Here is a 15,139-nt window from a genome sequence, read left to right on the forward strand (position 1 = left end):
CTATTTCTATAATTTTGGAATGGTGAAAGCCTTTCTAAGAATGACTCAAAGACAGAAACCATAAAGAAAAACATTGATTTGATTTATTTTTCTATGTAAAGTTAAAAATTTTTATGTATTAAAAAACCATATTTCCACTAAGATCAGGAGCAAGACAAGGGTGCCCACTCTCACCACTCTTATTCAACATAGTTTTGGAAGTTTTAGCCACCGCAATCAGAGAAGAGAAGGAAATAAAAGGAATCCAAATCGGAAAAGAAGAAGTAAAGCTGTCACTGTTTGCAGATGACATGATCCTATACATAGAGAATCCTAAAGATGCTACCAGAAAACTACTAGAGCTAATCAATGAATTTGGTAAAGTAGCAGGATACAAAATTAATGCACAGAAATCTCTGGCATTCCTATATACTAATGATGAAAAATCTGAAAGTGAAATCAAGAAAACACTCCCATTTACCATTGCAACAAAAAGAATAAAATATCTAGGAATAAACCTACCTAAGGAGACAAAAGACCTGTATGCAGAAAACTATAAGACACTGATGAAAGAAATTAAAGATGATACAAATAGATGGAGACATATACCATGTTCTTGGATTGGAAGAATCAACATTGTGAAAATGACTCTACTACCCAAAGCAATCTATAGATTCAATGCAATCCCTATCAAACTACCACTGGCATTTTTCACAGAACTAGAACAAAAAATTTCGCAATTTGTATGGAAACACAAAAGACCCCGAATAGCCAAAGCAATCTTGAGAACAAAAAAAGGAACTGGAGGAATCAGGCTCCCTGACTTCAGACTATACTACAAAGCTACAGTTATCAAGACAGTATGGTACTGGCACAAAAACAGAAAGATAGATCAATGGAACAGGATAGAAAGCCCAGAGATAAACCCATGCACATATGGACACCTTATCTTTGATAAAGGTGGCAGGAATGTACAGTGGAAAAAGGACAGCCTCTTCAATAAATGGTGCTGGGAAAACTGGACAGGTACATGTAAAAGAATGAAATTAGAACACTCCCTAACACCATACACAAAAATAAGCTCAAAATGGATTAAAGACCTAAATATAAGGCCAGAAACTATCAAACTATTAGAGGAAAACATAGGCAGAACACTCTATGACATAAATCACAGCAAGATTCTTTCTGACCCACCCCCTAGAGTAATGGAAATAAAAACAAAAATAAACAAATGGGACCTAATGAAACTTCAAAGCTTTTGCACAGCAAAGGAAACCATAAACAAGACCAAAAGACAACCCTCAGAATGGGAGAAAATATTTGCAAATGAAGCAACTGACAAAGGATTAATCTCCAAAATTTACAAGCAGCTCATGCAGCTCAACAACAAAAAAACAAACAAGCCAATCCAAAAATGGGCAGAAGACCTAAATAGACATTTCTCCAAAGAAGATATACAGACTGCCAACAAACACATGAAAGAATGCTCAACATCATTAATCATTAGAGAAATGCAAATCAAAACTACAATGAGATATCATCTCACACCAGTCAGAATGGCCATCATCAATAAATCTAGAAACAATAAATGCTGGAGAGGGTGTGGAGAAAAGGGAACCCTCTTGCACTGCTGGTGGGAATGTGAATTGGTTCAGCCACTATGGAGAACAGTATGGAGGTTCCTTCAAAAACTACAAATAGAACTACCATATGACCCAGCAATCCCACTACTGGGCATATACCCTGAGAAAACCGAAATTCAAAAAGAGTCATGTACCAAAATGTTCATCGCAGCTCTATTTACAATAGCCCGGAGATGGAAACAACCTAAGTGCCCATCATCGGATGAATGGATAAAGAAGATGTGGCACATATATACAATGGAATATTACTCAGCCATAAAAAGAAACGAAATTGAGCTATTTGTAATGAGGTGGATAGACCTAGAGTCTGTCATACACAGTGAAGTAAGTCAGAAAGAAAAAGACAAATACAGTATGCTAACACATATATATGGAATTTAAGAAAAAAAAAATGTCATGAAGAACCTAGGGGTAAGGCAGGAATAAAGACGCAGACCTCCTAGAGAACGGACTTGAGGTTATGGGGAGGGGGAAGGGTGAGCTGTGACGGGGCGAGAGAGAGTCATGGACATATACACACTAACAAACGTAGTAAGGTAGATAGCTAGTGGGAAGCAGCCGCATGGCACAGGGATATTGGCTCGGTGCTCTGTGACAGCCTGGAGGGGTGGGATAGGGAGGGTGGGAGGGAGGGAGACGCAAGAGGGAAGAGATATGGGAACATATGTATATGTATAACTGATTCACTTTGTTATAAAGCAGAAACTAACACACCATTGTAAAGTAATTATACCCCAATAAAGATGTTAAAAAAAAAAAAAAAAGAAAAACATTGATTTGATTTATTTTTCTATGTAAAGTTAAAAATTTTTATGTATTAAAAAACCATAAACTTCTCATACATGGCTAGTGGGATTTTTAAATGATGCAGCGACTTTGGAAAATAGTCTGGCAGTTCCTCAAAATGTTAAACATAGAGTTATATGACCCAGAAATTCCACTCCTAGGTATATACCCAAGATAAATGAAAATATATGTCTGCACAAAAACTTGTTACATACAAACTTGTACTTTATAATAGCTATAAAGTAGAAACAACCCACCTGGCTATCAACTGATAAATAAAAACTTGGTCTACCATACCATACAATGGAGTATTATTCCGCCATAAAAAGGAATGAAGTACTGACACCTACTACAACATGGATAAGCCCTGAAAACATGCTGATGTATACTAAAAGCCACCAAATTGTATACTTGAAAAGAGTGAGTTTTATGGTATGTGAGTTTTTTTTAATCAGTAAAGCTGTTATTTAAAAAACAAACGTTGGGCTTCCCTGGGGGCACAGTGGTTGAGAGTCCGCCTGCCAATGCAGGGGACACGGGTTCGTGCCCTGGTCCGGGAAGATCCCACATGCCGCAGAGCGGCTAGGCCCGTGAGCCATGGGCGCTGAGCCTGCGTGTCCGGAGCCTGTGCTCTGCAACGGGAGAGGCCACAACAGTGAGAGGCTCGCGTACCACACACACAAAAAAAGAAATAAAAAAAACCAAAAAAAAAAAAAACCCAAATGTAATGGCAAAGCTAATGACAAATGAAAAAAATTGCAACATTTCACATAGGTGGGTAATATCTATAATACACAAGGGGTGCTTATATAAAAATTAGAAAATAAATAGGCCATTAAAAATTGGCAAAAGCTAAGATACGCATTTCACAGGAAAAGCAGCACAAAAGGGGAGTAAGCATTTTAATATTTATGCTCATTTTGAAATTTCGATGTTACTGTGATTTCAGACCTGCTGCTAGATGTTATCCTTTAGTATGTTCATAATAAAACTCACATTTTACTATGTCATATTCTGAGAAGGGGTCCTCAAGCTTTATCAGAACGCCGGTGTGTCTATGGCTCAAAAAGAGTTAGGAATCCCTGAATTACAGGAAACAGGTAAAATAAAGTATGGCATGTCTGTATAATGAAATGCTACATAGCCATTAAAGTTGATTTTGTAGGTGGGATGTAGAGCAACTCTCATACACTGCAGGAGAGAGTGTAAATTGGTGCAACCATTTTGGAGACTTTTTTTTTTTCTGCTAATGCTGAATATATGCATATCTATGACCTAGCAGTTGCACTCCTAAGCATATATGCAACAGAAATGTATACATATGTTCACCAAAAGACATCTACTGAATGCTCATAGCATCTATAACAGCTAAAACCTGAAAACAACCCCCATGTCCCTCAACAGCAGAATGGATAAATAAATTGTGATATATTTATACAAAGGGATACTATATGGCAGTTAAATGTGAATGAAATGTTGCTATATGCAATGACATGAATTAATCTCATTCATATACTGTTGAGTGAAAGCATACAGACATAAGAATAAATACTGTATAATTCTATTATCAGTACATAAATACTGTATAAAGTTCAAAAAGCAGGCAAAACTCATTAGAAATTAGAAGTCAGGATAGTGGCTTCTTTTGCAGGAGAGGAGACAGTGACTAGGAGAAGGTCCAAAAGGTTTTCTGGAATGCTGGTAATGATCTATTGTTTTATATTTGTACTGGATATAAAAGTAGATTCAATTTATGAAAACACTTTGAACTTTACACTTATAATTTTTGCATATTTTGGTTTTTATGTTCTACTTGAATCAAAGGCTGCTTAAAAATGACACTGTAGAAAAATTTCAATAACATGGAAAGATATTCCTGTCATGTTATATTAAAATATATAGGTTAATACAGGTACAAATTGTGTATAGAGTATGCTACCATTTTTTCCCTTAAGGATCATCACGCATATATGCTTGTAAACGCATAACATATCTCCAGGAGAATATACAAGTAAATGATACGAGTAATTGCTTCTAGGGAGGGGGGACTGGGAGAGAGATTTATTTTTCACTTTATGACCTTTCGTACCTTTTGAAGTTTTACTTATGTACCTATATTGCCAATTTAATGCATAAATAGATTAATGATAATGCAGATTATGATTTCATTTTTGTGAAAATAAAGGTCTGGCACTACCCATGTCAAAATGAGATAACCATGTTTACCTCTGGGTGATGGGATTATGGAAGATTTTTCTTTATTTTTCACCATATCTGTATCTTCTCAGTCTTCTAATGTGAACTTTTTTTTTTTTTTTTTTTGGCTGTGCCACGTGGCTTGCAGGATCTCAGTTCCCTTACAGTGAAAGCCCGGAATCCTAACCACTAGGCTACCAGAGAACTCCCAACAAGTATTTCTTTTGAGAATGAGAAAGTCATTAAACTTGTTTTTTGGTTTGTTTGTTTTTTCGGCCGTGCCATGCGGTTTGTGGGATCTTAGTTCCCCGACCAGGGGTTGAACCCAGGCCCACGGCAGTGAAAGCACTGAGTCTTAACCACTGGGCCACCAGGGAATTCCCTAAACTTGTTTTTACAGTTTAGTTTTTATCAGTGTTATTGAAACATAATTGCGTACAATAAAATGCAGTGATTTTATGTGTACAGTTCAGAGTTTCACAAAGGTGCACCCATCTCATCATCACTCAGTCAAGACAGAGTTTCTACCCCCTAGGAAGTTCCTCCCTGTCCCTTTGCAGTCAACCTTTCCCTCTCCTAAGGAAGCGGCCATTGATCTAATTTCTAGCACCATAGCTTAGTTTTGTCTTCTACAGAAGGTCATAGAAATGGGATTATACAGTATGTAATCTCTTGTGTCTGACTTCTTTCACCCAACATAATGATTTGAGATTGATTTATGTTTTGTGTGTATCAATAATTCATTATAATTTTTTAAAATGAAGAGCGATGTCCTAAGCACTTACTGCTTTCTGATCTGTAGAGTGAGACCCCATCCACGCAGAAAATAATCCTCCACAGCCTCTCCAGGCACGTCTGCCGCTGAGTGCCTGCTGCTGGCTGAGAGATCTTACCGCCTCCACGTCCTGGGAGGAGAGGCAGCAGTCACTCCCCCTCCCCCGCAGCAGCGCCAGTCTCAGGTGAGAGCCACCCTGCTCGTCGCCATTGTTCTGCGAGTGACAGCCTCCGGGGCAAATGGAAAGCCTTCAACCTGAAGGCTGTCAACTGCAGACAAGAATTCCTTTCTTTGTCAGGCTGGGTGGTCTCTGGGGCTTCGGCATCAACCTGCACAAAAGATGATAAGCATCGTGTGTGCTTGCGGAAAAACCTCGCCACCACCCAACGACTCTAACCGCACTCCTTTGTAAGGCCAGGATTAGCCCGTACGAGGCTCCCCGTGACTGTGTACAAACCATCAAATCCCAGCCGCAGGAGGGCATCCAGGGGTCGTTTAGTCCATTTCCCCCATCGCGACCCTGACCACCTGCATGCTTCATGAAATATATTTGTCCCAGAATCTTAGTCATAGACATCTAGAAGGTCCCTTAGAGATTACGGTTTGACCCTCTCGGCCTTCAAAAAGGGGTCCAGACTTTCCCAAGGTCACACAGCACAAGGACAAGAACCCACGTCCTGTAAGCCTTCCTCTCTGGGGTGCTCTTTCCATTACTCCAAGCTGCTTCTGTTATTAAATGAACCCCCTGCCCAATAGTACAATGTAAAATGTAATTTCTAACTTTCCAATGTACAAGGGGTGTGTGTGTGTGTGTGTGTGTGTGTGTGTGTGTATGTGTATCTATCTCCCGTAGCCTTCACATAGGTAAAGGCTTTCTGGCACCTGTGGTGAGTACACCAGGCCGGGTTCATTTATGGAGTAGTTTGGTGCCCTCTACTGGTTACCAGTTATGGCAGCAACAACAGCTATCCCTTACTGTGCCTACTGTGCAGGACGTTCAACGTGTGCCACTACTGCTAATTTTGAATCCAAAGAACAGGCCTGTAGACTAGGCAGTTTTATCCGTATTTTATAGATGAGGAAGTAGGAGCTCTTAGACCTTAGATGTTCTGCCCAAAATGGCTGAGCCTGGATTCAAACCCAGCCTTGTGGGACCCCAAGTTCCTTCCACGCTTCCATGTCAATACCACTTGTCACAATCCTGATGCTGTGTGTAGGACTTTCCCCTTAAAATGACTTCTACCTACCTCAAAATCTGCCAGGAATTGGGTGTTAATGCCCCTGTTTACACAAGGGGGAGGCCTGGGCTGGGACATCAGTGACTTGCCCAGGGTCCAGATCCAGTAAACCCTGAGCTCCTGCTCAATGCCAGGATACTGCCCAGGAGAGCCACACACAAGGTCCACAAGGGAACTTCTTCCTGGGGCGGCAGCCTTCATTCAGGAGAGGGATTGGGAGACCATGTTCCCACCCAGGGGACCTCCCTCTATTCTAGGCCCCAAGGGACTCAGAGATAAAGAAAACACGTATTCAACTTGTGGGGGACTCCCATCCACTGGATTCAACAGATGCTGTGAAGCTGGGCCCCTGGTGTATGTGTGTAAATGAGTGAATGAATGGATGGAGTGGCTGAGAGGTGAAGGTTAGGACTAATGGCAGAGGCTGTGCAGGTTGTGGGGTGGTTGGCGCAGTGTACTGTAAAGGGGTTGATTTCAGTTTAAGTTGAAGAGTCCATTCCTATCCATCACAGCAGTCCACAGACAGAGGTGGCTGAATTCGTAGGCTTGGGCTCCAATCCCTGGATATGCAAGCAGAGTTAAGAAGACCACAGAAGAGGTATTGTAGAGGGATTTCAAGCCTGTATGATATATTCTAAACAACAGCATCAAGATTTAGAAATTGGAAGATTTCACATAAAAATCCCAATTTTTAGCTCTTCTTTAACAAAGTAGAAGGCCTGGCTTCACTGGGCCTGCTGCAGTCCTGTCACAGCTGTCCTCTCGGTTCCCTATTGTTGCCCCAGGAACAAGGATGACTGCACATGTGCTGTTGTTTTTCTTATTGCAAAACCAAAAATAAAAACATCTTTTAGTTCTTTCTGAAAAGAGGAAAAATTAAAAACCAAGTCATTTGTTTTAAGAAAAATAGTGTACGACATATTTATCTGTGGAAGTGAAGAAATTTCTATACATTTAAAAGGCAAGTGCTCAACTGGCTCCATTGGTTTTCATTGCTAGCTTGGACCTCATGACAACTTGAATTTGCTGCCCTATAGGGTCTTTCATGTCTTCTCATCCCTGCTGTGTGGACCTCAGGTCAGACTTTCACCGTCTTGCCACTTGAGTCTTCAGCTCCCGAGATGAGGGGCCACTGGAGCTGGCCATGAGTGTAGTACTGGGTCTTGTGGTCTGAGATAGGAAGAAATCCTGCCCAGTGAGGCTGCTATGAATTTCCAGTTAAGTGAGATGATAAAGGCCTGGCAGACCACATCGATGCCTCTGCCCAGGGAAGCCCTTTGGAGATGTACTGCCTTGATCACAACTTTTCTGAATTGGCCTCCCTCCCAACACTTTCTTCCCAGCCCTTCCCTCTCCATCCTGGCCACATGGACAGTGCTCTGATTCCTGGAGTATTGTCCAGAAGTGGGCACCAGCTTCAGATGTGGTCTGAACAGCTCAAATCAGCAGGACAAACGTCTCCCCCAGTTCAGACATCCTGCTCTTATTCTTGTCACCTCAGATCACATCATCTCTTTTCATCAGTCACATCACATGTTGGTCGCCACTGAGTTTGTGAGACACCGAGACCTTCAGATTATTTTTTCAGGAACCCTTCTCAAGAGAAGAGAGTTCTACCCCTGCCTTAACTGAAAATCATAGACAGTGAATGTTGAACATGGTCCTGGAGATCATCTAATGTCACCTCCCACATAGGCAGAAAGAGACCACTTCATCAGACACTCTGACAAAATTGTTGAACTGAAATGACGAAGTTCACACTAACACACTTAGTACTGTTTTACCCACAGCTCCACTCCTCCAGGAATGGATCTTGATTTTGTAAAACAAACAAACAAACAACCGCAAACACATTAATCACGCTTTCTAGCTTAATCTCCTTCATAAGTTTGATTAGTACAATTTCTATATGTTCGGGTAGGCTAGTATCACATATTAGATATTCTGCTTACCAGAGTAACTCATTACCATTGTAGAAGACTTAGAAAATACAAAAAGCATAAGGAAAACAATTAAAGACTCTGGGATATCTACAGTATATAAAGAACACTTACAATTCAACAATAAAAAGGCAAATAATCCAATTTTAAAACAGGCGAAGGGCTTGAATAGGCATTTCTCCAAAGAAGATAATACAAATGGCCCATATGCACATGAAAAGATACTCAACATAATTAATCTTTAAGGAAATGCAAATCAAAACCATGATGAGAAACCACTTCATATCCACTAGGATGTTATAGTAAAAAAGAAGATAATAAATATTGGCAAAGATGTGGAGAAATTGAAACCCTTATACATTGCTGGTAGGAATATGAAATAATGCAGTCACGTTGGAAAAGCAGTCTGGCGATTTCTCAGACTAGTAAACGTAGAATTACCGTAGGACTGAGCAGTTCCACTCCTAGGTGTCCACTCAAGAGAAGTGGTAACACATAACCACACAAAAACTTGTAAACAGACATTCAGAGTATCATTATTCATAATAGCTGAAAAGTGGAAACAACTCAATGTCTATCAGCTGATGAATGGATTAAATAAAATGTGGTATATCCATAAAATGGAATGTTATTTGGCAATTAAAAAGTGAAATGTTGGTACATGCTGCAACATAGATGAACCTTGAAGACGTTATGCTAGGTGAAAGAAGCCAGACACAAAAGGTCACATGTTGTATGATTCCGTTCATGTGAAACGTCCAGAACAGTCAAATTTATGGAGACAGAAAACAAATTAGTGGTTGCTTAGGACTGAGAGGGTTTGAGAGGACATGGGGAGTGACTGCTAATGGGTATGGTGCTTGTTTCTGGGGTGATGAGAATGTTCTAAAATAGATGGTGGTGATAGTTGCATAACTGTGAATATACTGAAAATGATTTGATTGCACACTTTAAATGGGTAAATTGTATGGTATGTGACTTAAACCTTATAAAGCTGTACGACACTGCCTTTTGTGAGTGCTTTGTGGAACCTCTCTGCGATGTGTTCTGCCTGACTCATGGTGGATACAGTGTCTCTCAGCAGCCCTGGCTGGATAGGTGTCCACCTTGGACTAGCTCCTCTGATGGTCCCTGGATGCAGAGGGATTCTGCCTTAAGAAGCTGAAGGCATCTTGTATCATCCAGGGGAGATAAGGCAGCTGCATGATTATAATACAGGATGCAAGGTTGGAAGATGGGGGTGCTTGGGAGATGGAGGTGGAGGGTAATGGAGTAGCCTCAGAGAAGGGAAGAGGTTACTTGTAGCTGAAACATTGGGAAAAGGCTTCAAGGAGAGGGGAATAGTATTCTTTCAGATAAGATCGTGACAGATGGTGATGGATGTGATCAGGAAGAATCCAGATTAGACTTGAAGCTCCTTGAGAGGAGGACCATTAATTCATTGCTGTATTCCTGGTCCTCAGCACAGGACCTGGCTTGGAACACGGTGTCATGGTGTCATAAAGTTGCTGACTGAGTGAATATACAAATGAAAGAATGAGTGAGTGAGTGTATGAACAAAAGAATTGCAGGGAGAGAAATAGTTCAGAAGCAAGAGGAATGCAGGACTGGCTTAGAAGATAGACCAGTTTGGCTAAAGCATAAAGTTCAATGAGGATTCACAGAAGGTAAGTCCCCGCAAAAGGCAGCTGAAACCAGATGATGGGGATTAGCTATAGACTTGGGGTCAAATGACTTTTGAGCAAATGGTTAAACCTGTACTTTTTTTTTTTTTTTTTTTGCCACGCTACACAGCTTGTGGGATCTTAGTTCCCTGATCAGGGATTGAACCCGGGCCTTCGGCAGTGAAAACGCACAGTGAAAGCACACAGTCCAGTCCTAACCACTGGACTGCCAGGGAATTCCTTAAAGTTGTACTTTAGAAAGATGCTGTAAGGCCAAGTGGAAGATGGGTCAGAAGGGGTCAGCCTGAAGGCTGGGAGACCAGCTTAGAGGCTGGTCAGGCAAAAGATGATGGGGGCTAAACTAGGCCAGTAGTAGTGGGACCAGAGAAGGGATGGAAGCCAGAGACATTCAGCCAATTTCCAAGCATTATAAAAACTGTAAAAGCAAGTACATCTGGTGACAAACAGTTCACCTATTCAACAGAACTCCAACTATTAGAGGAAGTACTTGCCAATAAAAAAGTTGGAATAAAAGTTTCAACCACACTTTTTATAAAGGTAATTGAAAGGAAAACAAAAACCCCAGTTGGGGATAGTAAGAAAACAGGGAACCATAAAATTATGACCCCATTATGTAGATTGGAGTTCCATGTAATGAATGAGCCCTGGACCACATTCATCCTCCCTTGGCCCTATCTAAGACTGGCAATAATAACTCTCAGATCAGGCTTAAGACAAAGACAGTCCAGTCTGTTTCAAGCCACTTGGTTAGCATGTAGGGTATTACAAGGATCTGGTTTCTGATCCCAGCTCTGCATTAACTCAGGCAGAACAAATACTAGTGGAGAAGTAAGAGGAAGACATTCTAATTTCGAGACTTAAGAGTTTAGTGGTTGAGAATATTGATACTGGGGCTGGGCTGTGCCTGGTTGAACTCAGCTCTGTCACCTTGACCTTGAACAAATTACTTAACATCTCTGTGCCTTAGTTATCTCATCTATAAACTGGCACTAGTGAATATACTCATTGAGTAGTTATGAAAATTAGATTAATTAATAAATTTTAAATGCTTAAAAACACCTACTATATCATATACTAAGCACCATGTAAGTGTTTACTATTATTATTATTATTGCAAAAAACACTGACCAAAGCTAGACAACAATGGAGCAGGCTGTTCTGAAGTAGAGTGTTCCCTGTCACCACAGGTATATAAGCAGAGCTGAGGTGGTTGTCAGGTTCAGCTTTGGACACTGAGTTTTCGGTGCTGGTGAGACATCCGACTAGGTTTATTCAGTATTATTCATTCTGTTTATTTAATTCCACAAACATTTAATGAGCAGCTACTCTGTGCCAGACATTGTGCTGGCGATACTGGGATGAACCAGATGGTCCCAGCTCTCGAGGACCTGATAATCTAGTTAAGGACGGCAGGTAGGTATCACCTCTGGTGTGGAAGAGCCACAACACCAGCACACACGAGGTTCATAGGAGCCTGAGGAAGGAGACAGGCAAGTTTCCCGGAAAAAGTAGTAAGAAGCAAGGTCCCTTGGGCCACATTCAGGGCCTGGGGAATGCAGAGTCGGGAAGATCTGCCCTTGCTGGTCAGTGGGTGACTGGATTTTGTCTTCCAGTGCTGATAATCATTTTTCCTAGGTCCTGTCCTTAGTTGAATGTTTGGACCCTCCTACTTCTTATTGCTTCTGGAAAGAAAATTTTTGTGAGTCTTTAAGACGTTTTCTAAATCCCTTTGCACACACATTTTATTGATCAAGGTTCCAATATGATGTTTTTGCCTCAATCCCTTTATCTTTTAGTTCAGGGAGGTTGAAATCTAAGTTTTTCCAGAAGGAGCGTCAATCACAGCCAAAAGAGACTGCATTTCCTGGTTACTAAATCAATACAGCTTAGGTCTACAGGATCGGGCTAATTTCCGTGTTGCTGCATCCTCGTCCCAGACAGTTTCCCCCCTTGGCATGCTCCTTACCACAGATGTTCTCCTATTGTGAATTTATGCCAACGATGTTCAAAGTAACCACATTAAGGGGGTAAAGCCCCAGGAATCAGGGGAAAAATGAAAGTAAAAAAGAAAGACACACACATGTACTATTTACTAGATAATAAAGACAAATATGTTCACATCCTGTCATCTCAGGCATGAATAACCCCAGAAATGCTCTCAGAGAGGAGGCCCTGTCAGGAAACACTGCCAAGTTTCTCATTCCCCTTCCTGGCTTCCTTTCTTACCTGCCTGCTCTTTTTCAGCCTCCATTAAGGGCTTTCAGTTCTTCCTGTGCTTTGTTACTTACCCCTCTTTCAGCCAGGATCACAGTTGGTCTGGGAGATGAGAGGTACAAAGCAAGAAGATAGATGTAGTTGCAGGTTTCTCCCGACATTGTGAATGGGAAGAAGCAAGAACACATCCACTGGTCTATTCTCCTTGCCTGTTTTCCTTTTGTGCCCCCACCAAGATGACTCATGCCCCTGTGCTCCAGGCAAGCCCTGCAGCCTCTGTCACTGTGTGGGACGCACAGATCAGGGCATGTACTCCTCTTTTCTCTAAAGGAGGAGTCTCGGTTTACCTCGGTTGAGGCCTCAGCTAACAATTCAGACCCAATTACACGAAACTTGCTAACAAAGGTCAGGAAGCCCAAGGAGAGGGAGTTACCGGTAAAAGGAAATTCAACAGTTTGTCAAGAGTTAACAAAATACCAGGGCTGGTGCAGCATCTGAGCTATGGTCTATGTCCTTCAATATTCAAGCTTGGAATGCTTTTCTGGGGAGGAGTTTCTAGTGGCTAATTGTCAAAATTTACGTTGGGGGAGAACTGTTACCTTGTCCTACGGAAATATTGCACAGCCTTAGATGCTCCTAGAGCTGTGTAGAGTCTAGAGGGGTCATTTAAGGGTGCTGCCTCTCAAAGTTTGCTGCCCATTAGAATCATGGGGGTGGGGGAGAGGTTGCTTTATAAAATCCTAATGCCCAGATCCCACCTCTGACCAATGATAATCAAACTCTGTGGTTTTTAAGCTCCCCAGGTGCTTTCAACGTGCAGCCAAGTTTGAGAACCTGTGGGCCAGACCCTTACTATTGGATCTGTGGTTCGTGGAGCTGCAGCCCCATCAGGGAGCTCATTAGAGATGCATATTCTCAAGTCCCACCATGGACCTACTGAATGAGAATGCTCATTTTAACAAGATCACCATGTGACTTGTATGTGCATTACAATTTGAGAAGTAGTTACTTTTCTTCAAACATTGGGCAGTTGGCAACAATGGGCCCACATTCTGTCTACCCACTGGAGCTGTGCAGTAGCTTTTCCCTTAGTGGGGCCCTCACACTCCAGTTTGCCAGAGCCCCACACATGGATGGATTCATTAACTTCCATTACCTGCCTGGGCCCAGTTAGAATTGGAATTTTTAAAAACCTTATTATAAAATAAAATTAAAAAAGTAACACATAGTACATTCACAATGTTGTGAAGCCGTTACAACAGAACATTTTCTTTACCCCAAAAGGAAGTCCCATACTTATTAAGCAGTCGCTTCTCATTTCCCTCTCCCCTCAGTCTCTGGCAACCACTAATTTGCTTTTTTGTTACTATGGGTTTGCTTATTTCAAATGTTTCATATAAAAGAAATTTATAAAAAACAAATATATTTATTTTGGGCTGTGTTGGGTCCTTGTTGCTGTGTGTGGGCTTTCCCTAATTGTGGCGAGCAGGGGCTACTCTTCGTTGCGGTGCGCGGGCTTCTCATTGTGGTGGCTTCTTTTGTTGAGGAGCACAGGCTGTAGGTGCGGGGGCTTCAGTAGTTGTGACACACGGGCTCTAATGCGCAGGCTCAGTAGTTGTGGTGCACGGGCTTAGTTGCTCTGCGGCATGTGGGATCTTCCAGGACCAGGGATCAAACCCGTATCCCCTGCATTTGCAGGTGGATTCTTAAGCACTGTGCCACCAGGGAAGTCCCTATAATGTTTTCAAGGTTCATCCACGTTGGAGCATGTGTCAGTACTTCCTTTTTATGGCTGAATTATATTCCTTGTTTGGATACGCCACATTTTGTTTATCCATTCATCATTTGATGGACATTTGGGTAGTTCCAGTCTTTTGGTTATTGTGAATAGTGCTGCTATGAACATTTGTATGCAAGTTTTTGTTTGAACACCTGTTTTCAACCTTTGAGGACTTGAGTTCTACCTAGGAGTGAAATTGCTGACTTATATGGTAATTCTATATGTTTAACTTTTTGGAGAATAGCCAAACTGTTTGCCATGGGCAGCATTGTTTTACATTCCCACTAGCAATGTATGAGGATTCCAATTTCTCCACGTCCTTGCCAACACTTGTTATTTTCTGTTTTTTTTTCCCTTTTAATTCTAGTCATAGTAATGGGTGTGAAATGGTATCGCACTTCACTTTTGATCTGATGCTTTTCATTTGCATTTCACTAATGATGAATTCTTTTCATGTACTTGTTTGGCCACTTGTATATCTCCTTTAGAAAAATATCTATTTAAGTCTTTAGCTCATTTAAAAACTGTTATTTGCCTTTTTGTTATTTAGTTGTAAGAGTTCCCTTTTCAGATACAGGTATCCCTCGCTTTTCAAGTTTGCTTTATCTCAATTTGCTTTTATGAAAGACCTTCATTGGTACCTGTTTTCGCTAACAGAAAGAAATGTGAAGAAGATTTCCGCTTTCAGGAAAAAAGGGGAAAAGCAAAAATAGTGTTCGAGTTTGTTTTGCATGAGGCAGTATAGAGGCAGCGCGCTTTGAGAGAATGACACCACCAAGCTCCTTCCCGGGGAACTACCTTCAGCATCTTAGCATCCAGCTGCCATAGCTTTGAACTGTGTCTGTGAGCATCTGTGCTTTATCTCGATTTATTTTGTGCATGTGCATTCGTTAGCAAGATGTG

At 41.3% G+C, this 15,139-nt stretch overlaps 1 long non-coding RNA gene across 1 annotated transcript in view; it reads left to right on the forward strand.

The window, feature by feature from the left end:
* The window catches only part of LOC132426586 (uncharacterized), an 89,899-nt gene that overhangs the window by 74,004 nt on the left and 756 nt on the right, over window positions 1–15,139 (forward strand). The window lies entirely within an intron of this gene.

Source organism: Delphinus delphis, chromosome 6 (assembly GCF_949987515.2).
Source record: "Delphinus delphis chromosome 6, mDelDel1.2, whole genome shotgun sequence".
In the NCBI taxonomy this organism is placed as follows: domain Eukaryota; kingdom Metazoa; phylum Chordata; class Mammalia; order Artiodactyla; family Delphinidae; genus Delphinus; species Delphinus delphis.